This window comes from Schistocerca piceifrons, chromosome 7 (assembly GCF_021461385.2).
Source record: "Schistocerca piceifrons isolate TAMUIC-IGC-003096 chromosome 7, iqSchPice1.1, whole genome shotgun sequence".
NCBI lineage: Eukaryota > Metazoa > Arthropoda > Insecta > Orthoptera > Acrididae > Schistocerca > Schistocerca piceifrons.
Window position 1 is genome coordinate 392,518,085 of NC_060144.1, and position 10,916 is coordinate 392,529,000.

Consider the following 10,916-nt stretch of genomic DNA (forward strand, 5'->3'; position numbering starts at 1 on the left):
GCCAAATGAACACAGAAAATGCGCGTCTTCTGTCACTGGGATAAAACAGTGATATTGCTCTGTGCTCAGTTATTATTTGACGGAGCACGAAGGTTTTCATATGGCGATAGTGAAATAAACAAAAATACAGCCATTTTTCCGCTGGGCGAAGTGTCTATGTTGTTCATCTGAATCATGAAGTATAACATAAAACTTACTCCACATATCACTCCTCTTCTAATGAAACACGTTTGCAGATGTATACTTCGCATCAATTAATTTTTGTCCCACACCCTTTCGTCTCACAAAACACACCTTCGTTAAATGCCATCTGATCTTGATAGTCGGTCATTTGTAGTTCGCGTCATTTAATTTTTGTCCTACACCCTTCAGTCTCACAAAACACACCTTCGTTAAGGGCTTTCTGATCTTGATAGTCGATCGTTTGGTCTTGTCAGTGTTATTTTACAGCGCAGGACTTCTTATTAATCTTCCATATTAACAATAACTCACGACTACCCTTCCTGTGCTGCATGCTTTGGTACAGAGAACGAGACGACGAGCACGATGCAACTGCAGCGCCTCAGTTTTCACATTCGTCATAGTCGCGGGACTACGAGTATAGTGGAAATGAAGAATACCTATAAGCACAAATGTAGCAGTGGTGACTTGATTACTAACTAAGTGAAGTCGACATCATCAGTTAGAATCCAATATTAGGAAGTCGGTAATAAAAGAACTTCAATCTCGAAGACCACCGAATGTTAAAAAGAACGTGAAACTTGGTTGTCAAGGGAAGGCAGGATTCGCTAACGGTTGTGGGCGGTTGCATTTTACATTTACACACATTTATTTTTAAAACAATAATGCCAGACTCAACAATAAATAAAAAATTCCCCACGCTATTAATGAAGGATAAACAATTGTATCAATTGTATAAATAATATTTATTTTTAAAACAATAATTCCAGACTCAACAGTAAATAAAAAAAATACCCCACGTTATTAATGAAGGAATAAACAACTGTATAAATAATAGTGTTTTCAATGTGTTACAATTTAGCAGATCACCATAAATTACAGATAATGTTTAAAAAAGACAAGCCACTGTGATAACGACCGAAGACCTTACATGCCAAGAATGGTAATAAATGAAGAATGTTTAAGAACTCGCTGCAGTTACAACTTAAAGGTACTGAAATATTAAAAAGTAAGTGGCCACAAACACAGCAGAAGGAATCAGACGCCAGTAATGGCAGTAAATAAGGTTTTAAGGCTTACTGATAAGATACAAATATAGAATTTTTTTTAATCAAATGACCACAATCACGTCTGAAGATCATTCACGCCAGGAACGGCAATGATATAAAAAGAAATTTGAAGCCTCCTGTAGAACAGCAAATACAATAGCAAAAGTTAATTTAATAAACAAGCAACTGATCCAGACATTGCACCAGGAATCGACCTCTGAGGAGATCCGGCAATAGACACTTTGCGAGCGATGAGATAGGCAGCGATGAGATAGGCAGCCAAGTGTTGCATTCACTTCACAAAATGGTAACTCAGACTAGTGGCAATCTAACGAATGACTAATGATAGTCTTGCTGAAACTACCTGACGTCCGATAAACCAAATGTACCAATAGAACAATACGCCAAAGCCGGAACCGGCAGTCTACACTACGTCCACAGAATACTGTGTTTAGAGCGCACAGAACGAGAATGGAACAACTACCAGTTTTTCGTCCAATTCCACAAATCCGAAAATCTGAACAAATAAGTCAAAGAACAGATCACCAGACAAACTAACAGTAACTAAAACCCCTCTCGATATGCGTGTGAGGCAAAACCGAAATGTAGCCAACCAGAATCAGCAACCCACGTCATTGCGGAAACAATCGCAAAGCGGCCAAAACCAAGTACCAAATGAGTGACATCAAATTCATTAGGCACACAAACGCACACTGAAGTCACTGTTACAACTCTGACGACGGTTGGCAGAAGGAAAAAAATCTCTTCACTGCCTTATTAATCCACAGTTGAGTAATCACACGGTCTAACCCCTGAGCCAAGTGCTCTTAACACGGTAGGTTCTTCAAGTACTAAACGGTACACAGATCCACCAAACTGCACATCACGGTGCAATGATAATCTGTCACAACATCACATACGTACTACAAGGCCCTCACGGGTGACTGACTCTGCTCTACTAGAATTGAAATGCACTCATTTAAAGCTTGCTGGATCCGGTTTACGACGAGGTCGTGCACCCTCGTAATCACAGACCTTCCATCGTGCAGTCCATGCGTGCCGCCAGCGGTCCCAGAGTGTTCTCGCACTGCGAGGACCTGGCTCCTCCTGATTCCCCAAACGAACTGGCACACTCACACGACCCAGAAAAACAACGACGTCGCCCCAAAGATAGGGCAACAGTTACTACATATTGATAACCGCCGCTGGTGCCACTAGCGCACAGACTACGCTTGCAAGTGGCTCCAGTCAACAGGAGAAGAAGACGGACAACCGCAACCATGCCACCTAAACGATATGTCTGGCCTGCAACAAAGGGCGGAAACCTACAAACAGCACCAACACGAGCGGCTGGACGGCTCAGAACATGCCACCATATAAGCAACCCCAATTCATGGGTCGTACCAAGGAATTCTACTTTCCATTAGTATGTGGTCCTTGAAACATGATTTATGTTAAGTAGCGTGAATTTTATCACAATGGAGAAGTCGCACATAATAAGTATAGGCTTCTACTGACAGTATCAAGGCTTAGTCATGCGATGCTGAAGTGGCAAAATGTATAATTGAATACTGGAAGTCGCTTTGGGCAAAGTTCAATTACACACTACCACGTAGTATTTCGAAGGAAGTATGACAGTTCGAAAAATACTGTGAATCATCTCCCAAAGTTGATTTGTCACTAGAAGAATATAATTTTAGATCATTATTACAGGTTAAAAGTTGCCAGCAATATTAGCAAAATCGTTGTTAGTTTTATCTTCATGCATTCACAGTCCCAAGAGAACTTTAATGCTATGGTCTCTAGTGGTGAAAGCCTAAGCGTATCTAACCGTAATGGGAATGATCTAAGGAAACACAGTTTTAAAGCATAATGCGACTGAATAACTTGATCACAGTAAAATTTACGGTTAGTGTCCTAGTCATACCTGTTATTTTAAGCGCATAAAAATTTACATGAGCTTGGCAACCTGTACTGCGTGTCAGGCTCTAAGGACGTCTCAATGCTTTCTACCACTACAACTTTCTGTGGAACAATGACGATCAGGCAGACATAATAGAACTTGGAGCAGAAGATGGAACCTAGAAAAAGAACGGATTACTGGTCATTGAACTGTGAGATCAGCCAGTGTGTATGTATGCTGAAACCAGCATATCACACCAACTAATCTGCTAAGAGATCGAGCAGAGGCATCGCTTCCACAGGCAGCACTACCACACACTAGCAGGTGGGGACGTCGCATTACTGCAACAATACGATGGACCAACATCTCATGAATTCACAACTAAGACACTGCTCAAGCTCAAGGCGACTCCATGTGACGCTGCAACATGGCTCTACCGTAGACAACAGCACAGAGAATCTGGATTTAAAACCACAAACACAAGCCCATCATCATTCATCACAGATGGGCTGTCCACTGACGCACATCCTGTGGTAGTCGTCTCCACATCTGTGGCACTGCTTCCACCGATCAGAAAACCAAAGACCACGGCCTCAGATCCTGCCCTTGGCACCGAGAACCTGTCTCAGTGCCATGTCTCCATCCGCCCTCCTGCCGCTGCCATTCGCCACCACGCAGCGGTAGCAGAGTCGCTCATTACTCTCCACGATGAATGCCTGCTTTCATATGTCCATACAAGTGAGCTCGAATCCAAGTATTATTTACCATACTCTGCAGTCTCTTTCAGATACCATGAACTTAGTCTGATAGAAAGTGTCAATGAAGTGTTCTGTCACCTGACCGACTGCACTCGTTGTACATTTCTCCATCCACCTCCAGTAGAGAGCTGCTCGCCCTACCTTACAACAACAGGCCATTACAGTATGCTAGTGTGAGAGGAGACATGAAGATGGCAAATCGTCAGCTAACCATAATTAGCCAGCTTGTATGTATCCATCTCAGAAACCTAGATTGCTAACATATGCCAGTTATAATTGACTCAATCTGAATGTAATTGGCCGTGGAAGGGATTTTCACCAAGTAGAAGAGAAGTAAAGAATTACTTCTGATCATCAGACAATACGTCAAAGCCATGCCGAAAATTAAAGCAATGTCTAACAGGGTCGTAGCTCATGATATTCTCACCGTGATTAATCGTTGAGATAGTAATGCTGAGTTCGGCGGACCCCTCCGTTTCAATTCGGAAGGAATAGGCAAAACATGGCACTGGGTTTCATCGTCTCTGCAAACCATAATCAAGCGTATTTGAGACATGTAATAATGCAAATAATCACACCAAACGCTCTCTCGGACCCACTCCCAATCCATCACAACAGGTCGGAGTGCACTCGTGGAAATCTCTCCAGCAGGTCTGCTCCTAGTGCATGTGTGTGGATTTCTCGTATTGCTTCCATCATGCAAAGAAAACTGGCAATTGACCCATGTGGATGAGCGTTATAATTGTAGGTGTATGTTTAGCTATAGTTTTCTCATACTGAAACAGTATGAGAGATATTGTGTGAAATTCGAGGACAGAAATACAAAAGAAAAATATTCCGAAAGAATAGGTTGAGGTTGCAGATGAGATTTACAGCCAAGGCCGTTCTTCCTTAGAAATGCTACTCACGGTTGCCGTACCAGACACGCCATAGAGGGGAAAAGTTGTAATTGAGAAAAAAAAGTCAGAAGGTACAGATAAATATTAATATAACTTGAAATCGGCTAAACCAGTTGAATATTGACAGTGGGAAAGCCGGAAAATAAGATAAAGGAAGTTCTAACATTCTGCGTGGTGTCCGTTTGTTCTATATCGTGTCTCCCTACCACTTTCGCGCAACGACGCTCTGAGCGTGTTTTTTAGGGAATTGACTAGTTTGAACCTGGGACCTGTTGCTGGTAAGGAGACGTCAGACCACACATGACATGTAGAATTCAGACGAGTTCAGTGAGACTAGCGATGATATAACCAAATACTTAATGATCTCAGCGTCAGCTCCACTGCACTCCCTGTAAAAGAATCTCAATACTAACTAAATTTAGTGGAAGGGGTTCAAGGCTTTCCTATTTTTAGTTAGCTGGTAAAATAACGTCGAAAAAGCAGTTAAGTTTACAATTGGAAATTTTATTCTACTCACAAAACATTGTTTATAAATTGCACTATTGATAAAAGGAAACGTTTTAATATAGGATGGTAAAAACCAACTGCGTTCAACAAATATGTGAACGAATATTCCCCGAGTGGGTTTCCAAGTTCTACAATGGATCGAAGGATGACCTATGCCATGTCACATCTATAATCTAGGTTTAAATTAAGTTTCACAAGAGAGAAAACTATCAAAATGGTCTACAGTGACCCTTAATTATCTTTAATTACTTATTATCGTAAGTTACAGTGGCTGATGTGGCTTCTCAAAACTATATAACAGAAAAATCATCGCGTTTCAGATTTTTACTTCAAGTGGCTAATGTGAGCACCATGAGCTTAAATTGACGATCGACACTAGTATTACGCAAAAAGGGGGTGTAACAGATGAGACTTCTGCAGTTCTGAGTGAAGCCTTATGCGCTGTTATGCGGCATCGCGTGCGTTCATTGCCTTGTCGGTGTTCGTCAGGGGGGCGGCGGGCAGCACAGCTGCGCTCACCTCTCCGTCTCCGAAGCAACTCTCTCCTAACTTCTCCTTACTACAATTTACCGAAGTTGGTTCGAGAAAAACTATCTGGCTGTGTTTTCATCTGACAAATCATGGTCTCAATGTTAACCTTAAGCTCCGCCTACAAAAATTCTGCCTATCCAATGAGAAACGTTATACTTTTCGTGGTGGGGCAATGTTTTTAAAGTTTACAACGTAACAGAGACGCGAAAAAGTCTCACGCCAAAACTTGCAGCTGGTGTGGTCCTTTTAGCGTTATCGTAAGATCTATACTGTTCTTCTGCAGGACTTTATCTTTTAACATGGGCTGGGGGTGGTCGTGATGTAACAGAGACGCGAAAAAGTCTCACGCTAAAACTTGCGGGTGGTGTGGCCCTTTTTGTGTTATCGTAAGATCTATACTGTTTTTCTGGAGGGCTCTAGCTCTTAACATGGGCTGGGGGGTGGTCCTAACGTAACAGAGACGCGAAAAAGTCTCACGCTAAAATTTGTGGGTGGTGTGTGGTCCAAGCGGTTAGCTGGCGACGTGGGTGTCCGTCCCTTATCGTAAGGCCTTCCAGCTTAACACGGTTCTGCTCTCGGCTTCTGTTCTCGTTTCTCCCCTCCGAACTGCGTCTGTCTCATGGTGGGAAGGTATGCCATGCATCTAGGCATTCTTGTGTAAGTCTGTGGTATTCCATTTGCTCACTCGTTACTCGTATTACTTTGGTTAATTTAATGTCACGATTTATTCGGAGCTATGTGACATACTACTGGATTTGCTTATCATGTCAGGGTTTTCATGGAAGGTGTTGGGTTTGCCTGACACCCTACAAAGTGTTGAAAATGTCGTCATACAGAAAATGTGGTGGATTCATAAAATAAAGGGAATAGGGGAGAGAAAGGAAGATATGGAAAATACAAAGAAGAACAAGAGACAGGTTGATAGTACCTGTGTTATGACATCAGTGAATATACTCCATTGTTCTGGAGAGAGCTGTAGAGGGTAAAAACTGTAGTAGAAGAAGAAAGAGATAGAAACACACCCAACAATGAATTGAGGATGCAGCGAGCAAGTTCTGCTATGGGATGAAGAGGTTGGCACAAGAGAAGAATTCATGGTAGGTATCAAACCTGATAGAAGAAAGAGGGCTGTAAGTGGGAAAAACACAGAGAGAGTTGGCACGGCACAGATGAGTTTTGTGATATTATATTCTATGCCTTGGAATATTGTGTTACACGCTGGTTGTTTAACTCTTTCGTCATTGGTGGGCCCAATATGTGTCACTAGTTACTCACTTACTTACATACTAAAAAGATCATTTAAACGATTACTTTATGGAAATTATACTATGATGTGGAGCTAATAAGGGTACAGGATATGTATGCATAATTCCTTCATCAAACAAGACGAAATAAATAGTTCAGAATTCTAATCAACAAAAGTAGGTCTTCCGGTCCAAACTGTATACCATTTACGATCCTTTCAGAGAATGCTGATGCAATAACCCCGTCCTTAACATATACAATCGCTCGATCGACGAAAGGTCCGTACCCAGACACTAGAAAGCAGCATAGGTCACACCGATATTCAAGAAAGGCTGCTGAAGTAGTACACTAAACTACAGGCCTATATCATTAACGTCGATATGCAGCAAGATTTTGGAACATTTATTGCGTTCGAACATTATGAATTACCTCAAAGAGACCGATCTATTGGCACACTTTCGACATGGAGTTACAAAAAATCATTGTTGTGGAACGCAGCTAGTTTTGTACTCGCACGAACTGTTGAGTATTACTGACAGGGGAGTTCAAATCGATTCAGTATTCTTGTAATCGAATTTGGTGCTCATGGAATATCGCCTCATGCTAGTGGATTCGTGATATCGTGTCAGAGAAGTCACAGTTGATAGTAACTGACCGAAAGTCATCGAGTAAAACAAAAGTGATTTCTGGCGTTTCGCAAGGTAGTGTTATAGGCCGTCTGCTGTTCGTTATCTATTTATGAGGCAATCTCAGCAGCTGTGTTAGATTGTTTGCAGATGACGCTGTCGTTTGATGTCTATTAAAGTCTACACCAGAAGAAGATTTAGAAAAGGTACCTTTGCTGCGGGAATAGGTAGCTGACGCTAAATAACGGATAGAATGAGGACGTCGACATGAGAGCTAAATGGAATCCGGTAAACGTCCGTTAAAAGATAAGATAATATGACCTAAATGCCATAAATTACCAAGGAAGTTCAATTACGAACAATTTGAATTAGAAAGAACATACAGAAAATGTTGTGGGAAAGACGAAACAAAGACTGTGCTTTACTGGCAGGACACTTAGAGGATAGAACAAATGTATTAAAAAGACTGCCTACAGTACCCTTGTCAGTCCTCCTTTGGCGTACTGCTACGAGTCGAGACAGTTCAAAGTAGAGCAGCACTTTTTGTACCACGAAGAATTAGGGGAGAAAGTGTCACAGACATGATACAGTTTTGCTGTGGACATCATTAAACCAAAGGCGTTTCTCGTTGTAGAGGATCCTTCTCACAGAATTTCATTCATTAACTTCCTCCTCCGAATCTGAAAATATTACGTTGACACCGAACTACATAAGGAGAAGTGATCATCATAATAGAATCAGGAAAACCAGAGCTCGTACAGAAAGATATAGGCGTTAGTTTCTACCATGTGGTGTTCGAGTGTAGAGTAAAAGAGAATTATTGTGAAGGAGGTTGAATAAACCCTCTGCCAGGCAATTAAGTGCGATTTGTAGAGTATACATGTAGAAGTAGATTAGTGTGAACATTCATGAATTAATGAGCACATTATGATTTTAGTCCTATCCCCCAATTATATTTAAAATCAAATTGTATTCTTTTTTAACTGCCAACCAGTTCTTATGTACAAATTCGTCGATAGAATAGTAGGAGTTGTCCAATAGAAATGGTTGTAAGTTAAATTTAAAACTAGCTCTGCTACCAATCAGACATTTTATGTTATTGGGCAGATGATAAAAAAATTTTGTTGATGCATATTGAACTCCTTCCTTAACCAATGACGACTTAATATTGGGCTTATAATGTTTATTTCTCTGCAACAGAATATACTATAACAGTAGCATCATGTGTCAAATGTACTAATTTGGGCAGTTGAATGTTAATTGGGATGTCATTCTGTTATGTCACCTTTCATATGGAGAGGTTTAACAACTGTATGTTTTAAAAACTTCCCGTTATCTTTGTTGAATTGCATATACCATTGAAACATTACTTATCAAATTGTAGCTACTTTTCAGAGTTCTGGCTGATATTTCATCAACCTCACAAGAGATTTTCTATTTCAGAATTTTGATATTTCTCTTAATTTCAGTGAAGGGATTGGTGTTTCTTGCAGTTGCTCAGGTGTTATGAAATTACACTTCAGTATATTCCCCCCACTTTTTGAACTGAACCATTTAAACCTATCTCTACTGATAAATTTATAGAGAGACTGTTAAAAGTACTATCACCTTGTGATTTATCAGTGACCATATTCTCACTTAGTTTAATTGTTGTATCTGACTGGCCATTCTCTCTCTCAACTCACATTATCCCATACAGATTTTATTATTATGTGCATTATTTCTTTCTGTGAGGGCATAAATACCTCTTAATATTTTAATGCCTTTCCTTAACGGACTACAGTATTTTTTACAATATGCAAGTAACGTTGGATGGTGACTTACATATGCCTTTATGTGATTTCTCCTCTTACTCTAACATGACAGCTTAATTCGCTTAATCATCCATGGAGTAATTGTCTTCGTAATGGATCTCCTGGACTTCGTTTTAGGAAAGCATCTTTCAAATATTGACACAATTTTACTATGAAATCAATTGAATCTGATTCAACATCTCATTCTGTATATACCTCATAATGTTACACCATTTTTAACTTACTCTTAATATGTTATATCCTATTCACGATAGTAAGTCTCTCCGCTTTTTATGAACCTGCTTCTGAGTTGTAAGGGACCACATTGTTTATTTCCATTGACTGTGCATCATGGTCAGGTCGTCCATTAACAACTGTGCGCACATTAATTGTATAAGTTTGAGTACTGCCTGTAAAAAACGCTATTAATGGATGCCCTGTTACCTTCAAGCAAATGACTGGGAAACTAATTACTGAAATCAGATGGAAGCACCCTATATAATAATCCTAGTTCGTTTTCATACATACATCTTTTAAGAAATCTACATCGAAATCTCCACAAACTACTGTATCTTCTTAAATAACAAATAGGACAATAATGCATCTAGATTTCACGTAAATACCTGAGAGTTTCCTTGAGGGGATCTGTAGACTGTTACGATTATCAGGGAAGTAACGACTCACAGGCACATGCTCCTAGGTATGATTAATATCAAAACTGTTACTTCAATAGTTTTAACTTCGTGTCCAACCTTTACATGTGTTGCTAATCCTCCTTTTTCCATGTTAGCTATGCAGGAAAAGCCTGTAAGTCTATAATACCTGATGTTTAACTTTTCCATCCCTGTGTTTATTCAGAGAGACACAGAAAATCTATTACTTCAAAATATTCCACATCTCCTAGGAGTGCAAGGAGCTGATATACTTTTTTTTCAATTCTCCAACGTTCTGGAGAAACAAATGAACTTTATTTTTTGCGAAATTGTTACATATATTACAGTCATTGTTCTAATCTCGTTTCTTTCAATGCTGGCTGTCTGTAACCTGGATCTAACCTAAAAAAATTTGCTCACTCAGTAATTACAGGTATTTTGTCTTGTTTGTTTGTGGTACCCTCTACACTTTCTGCAAGATGTTCAGCTAATCCTTGCTTCCTGCTCCTATTCAGGATGTAAACTATAACGACACGGCCTTGTACGAGGGCAAGCTGAAAAGTAGTTCCTCGCTATATTATAGGTGAAAACTCTTAAAGTTTTTGAAATAAAACAAAAATTAACATTCTACATCTATTATTCATGAGAACATATTTATTTCGCCACATAGTCACCCTGGCGATAAACACATTATTCCCGATGACGGAGGAGTTCCATGATACCATCACTGTAGAATGTCTGACTTTGCTGATGGAGTGACAACGTCACCTCT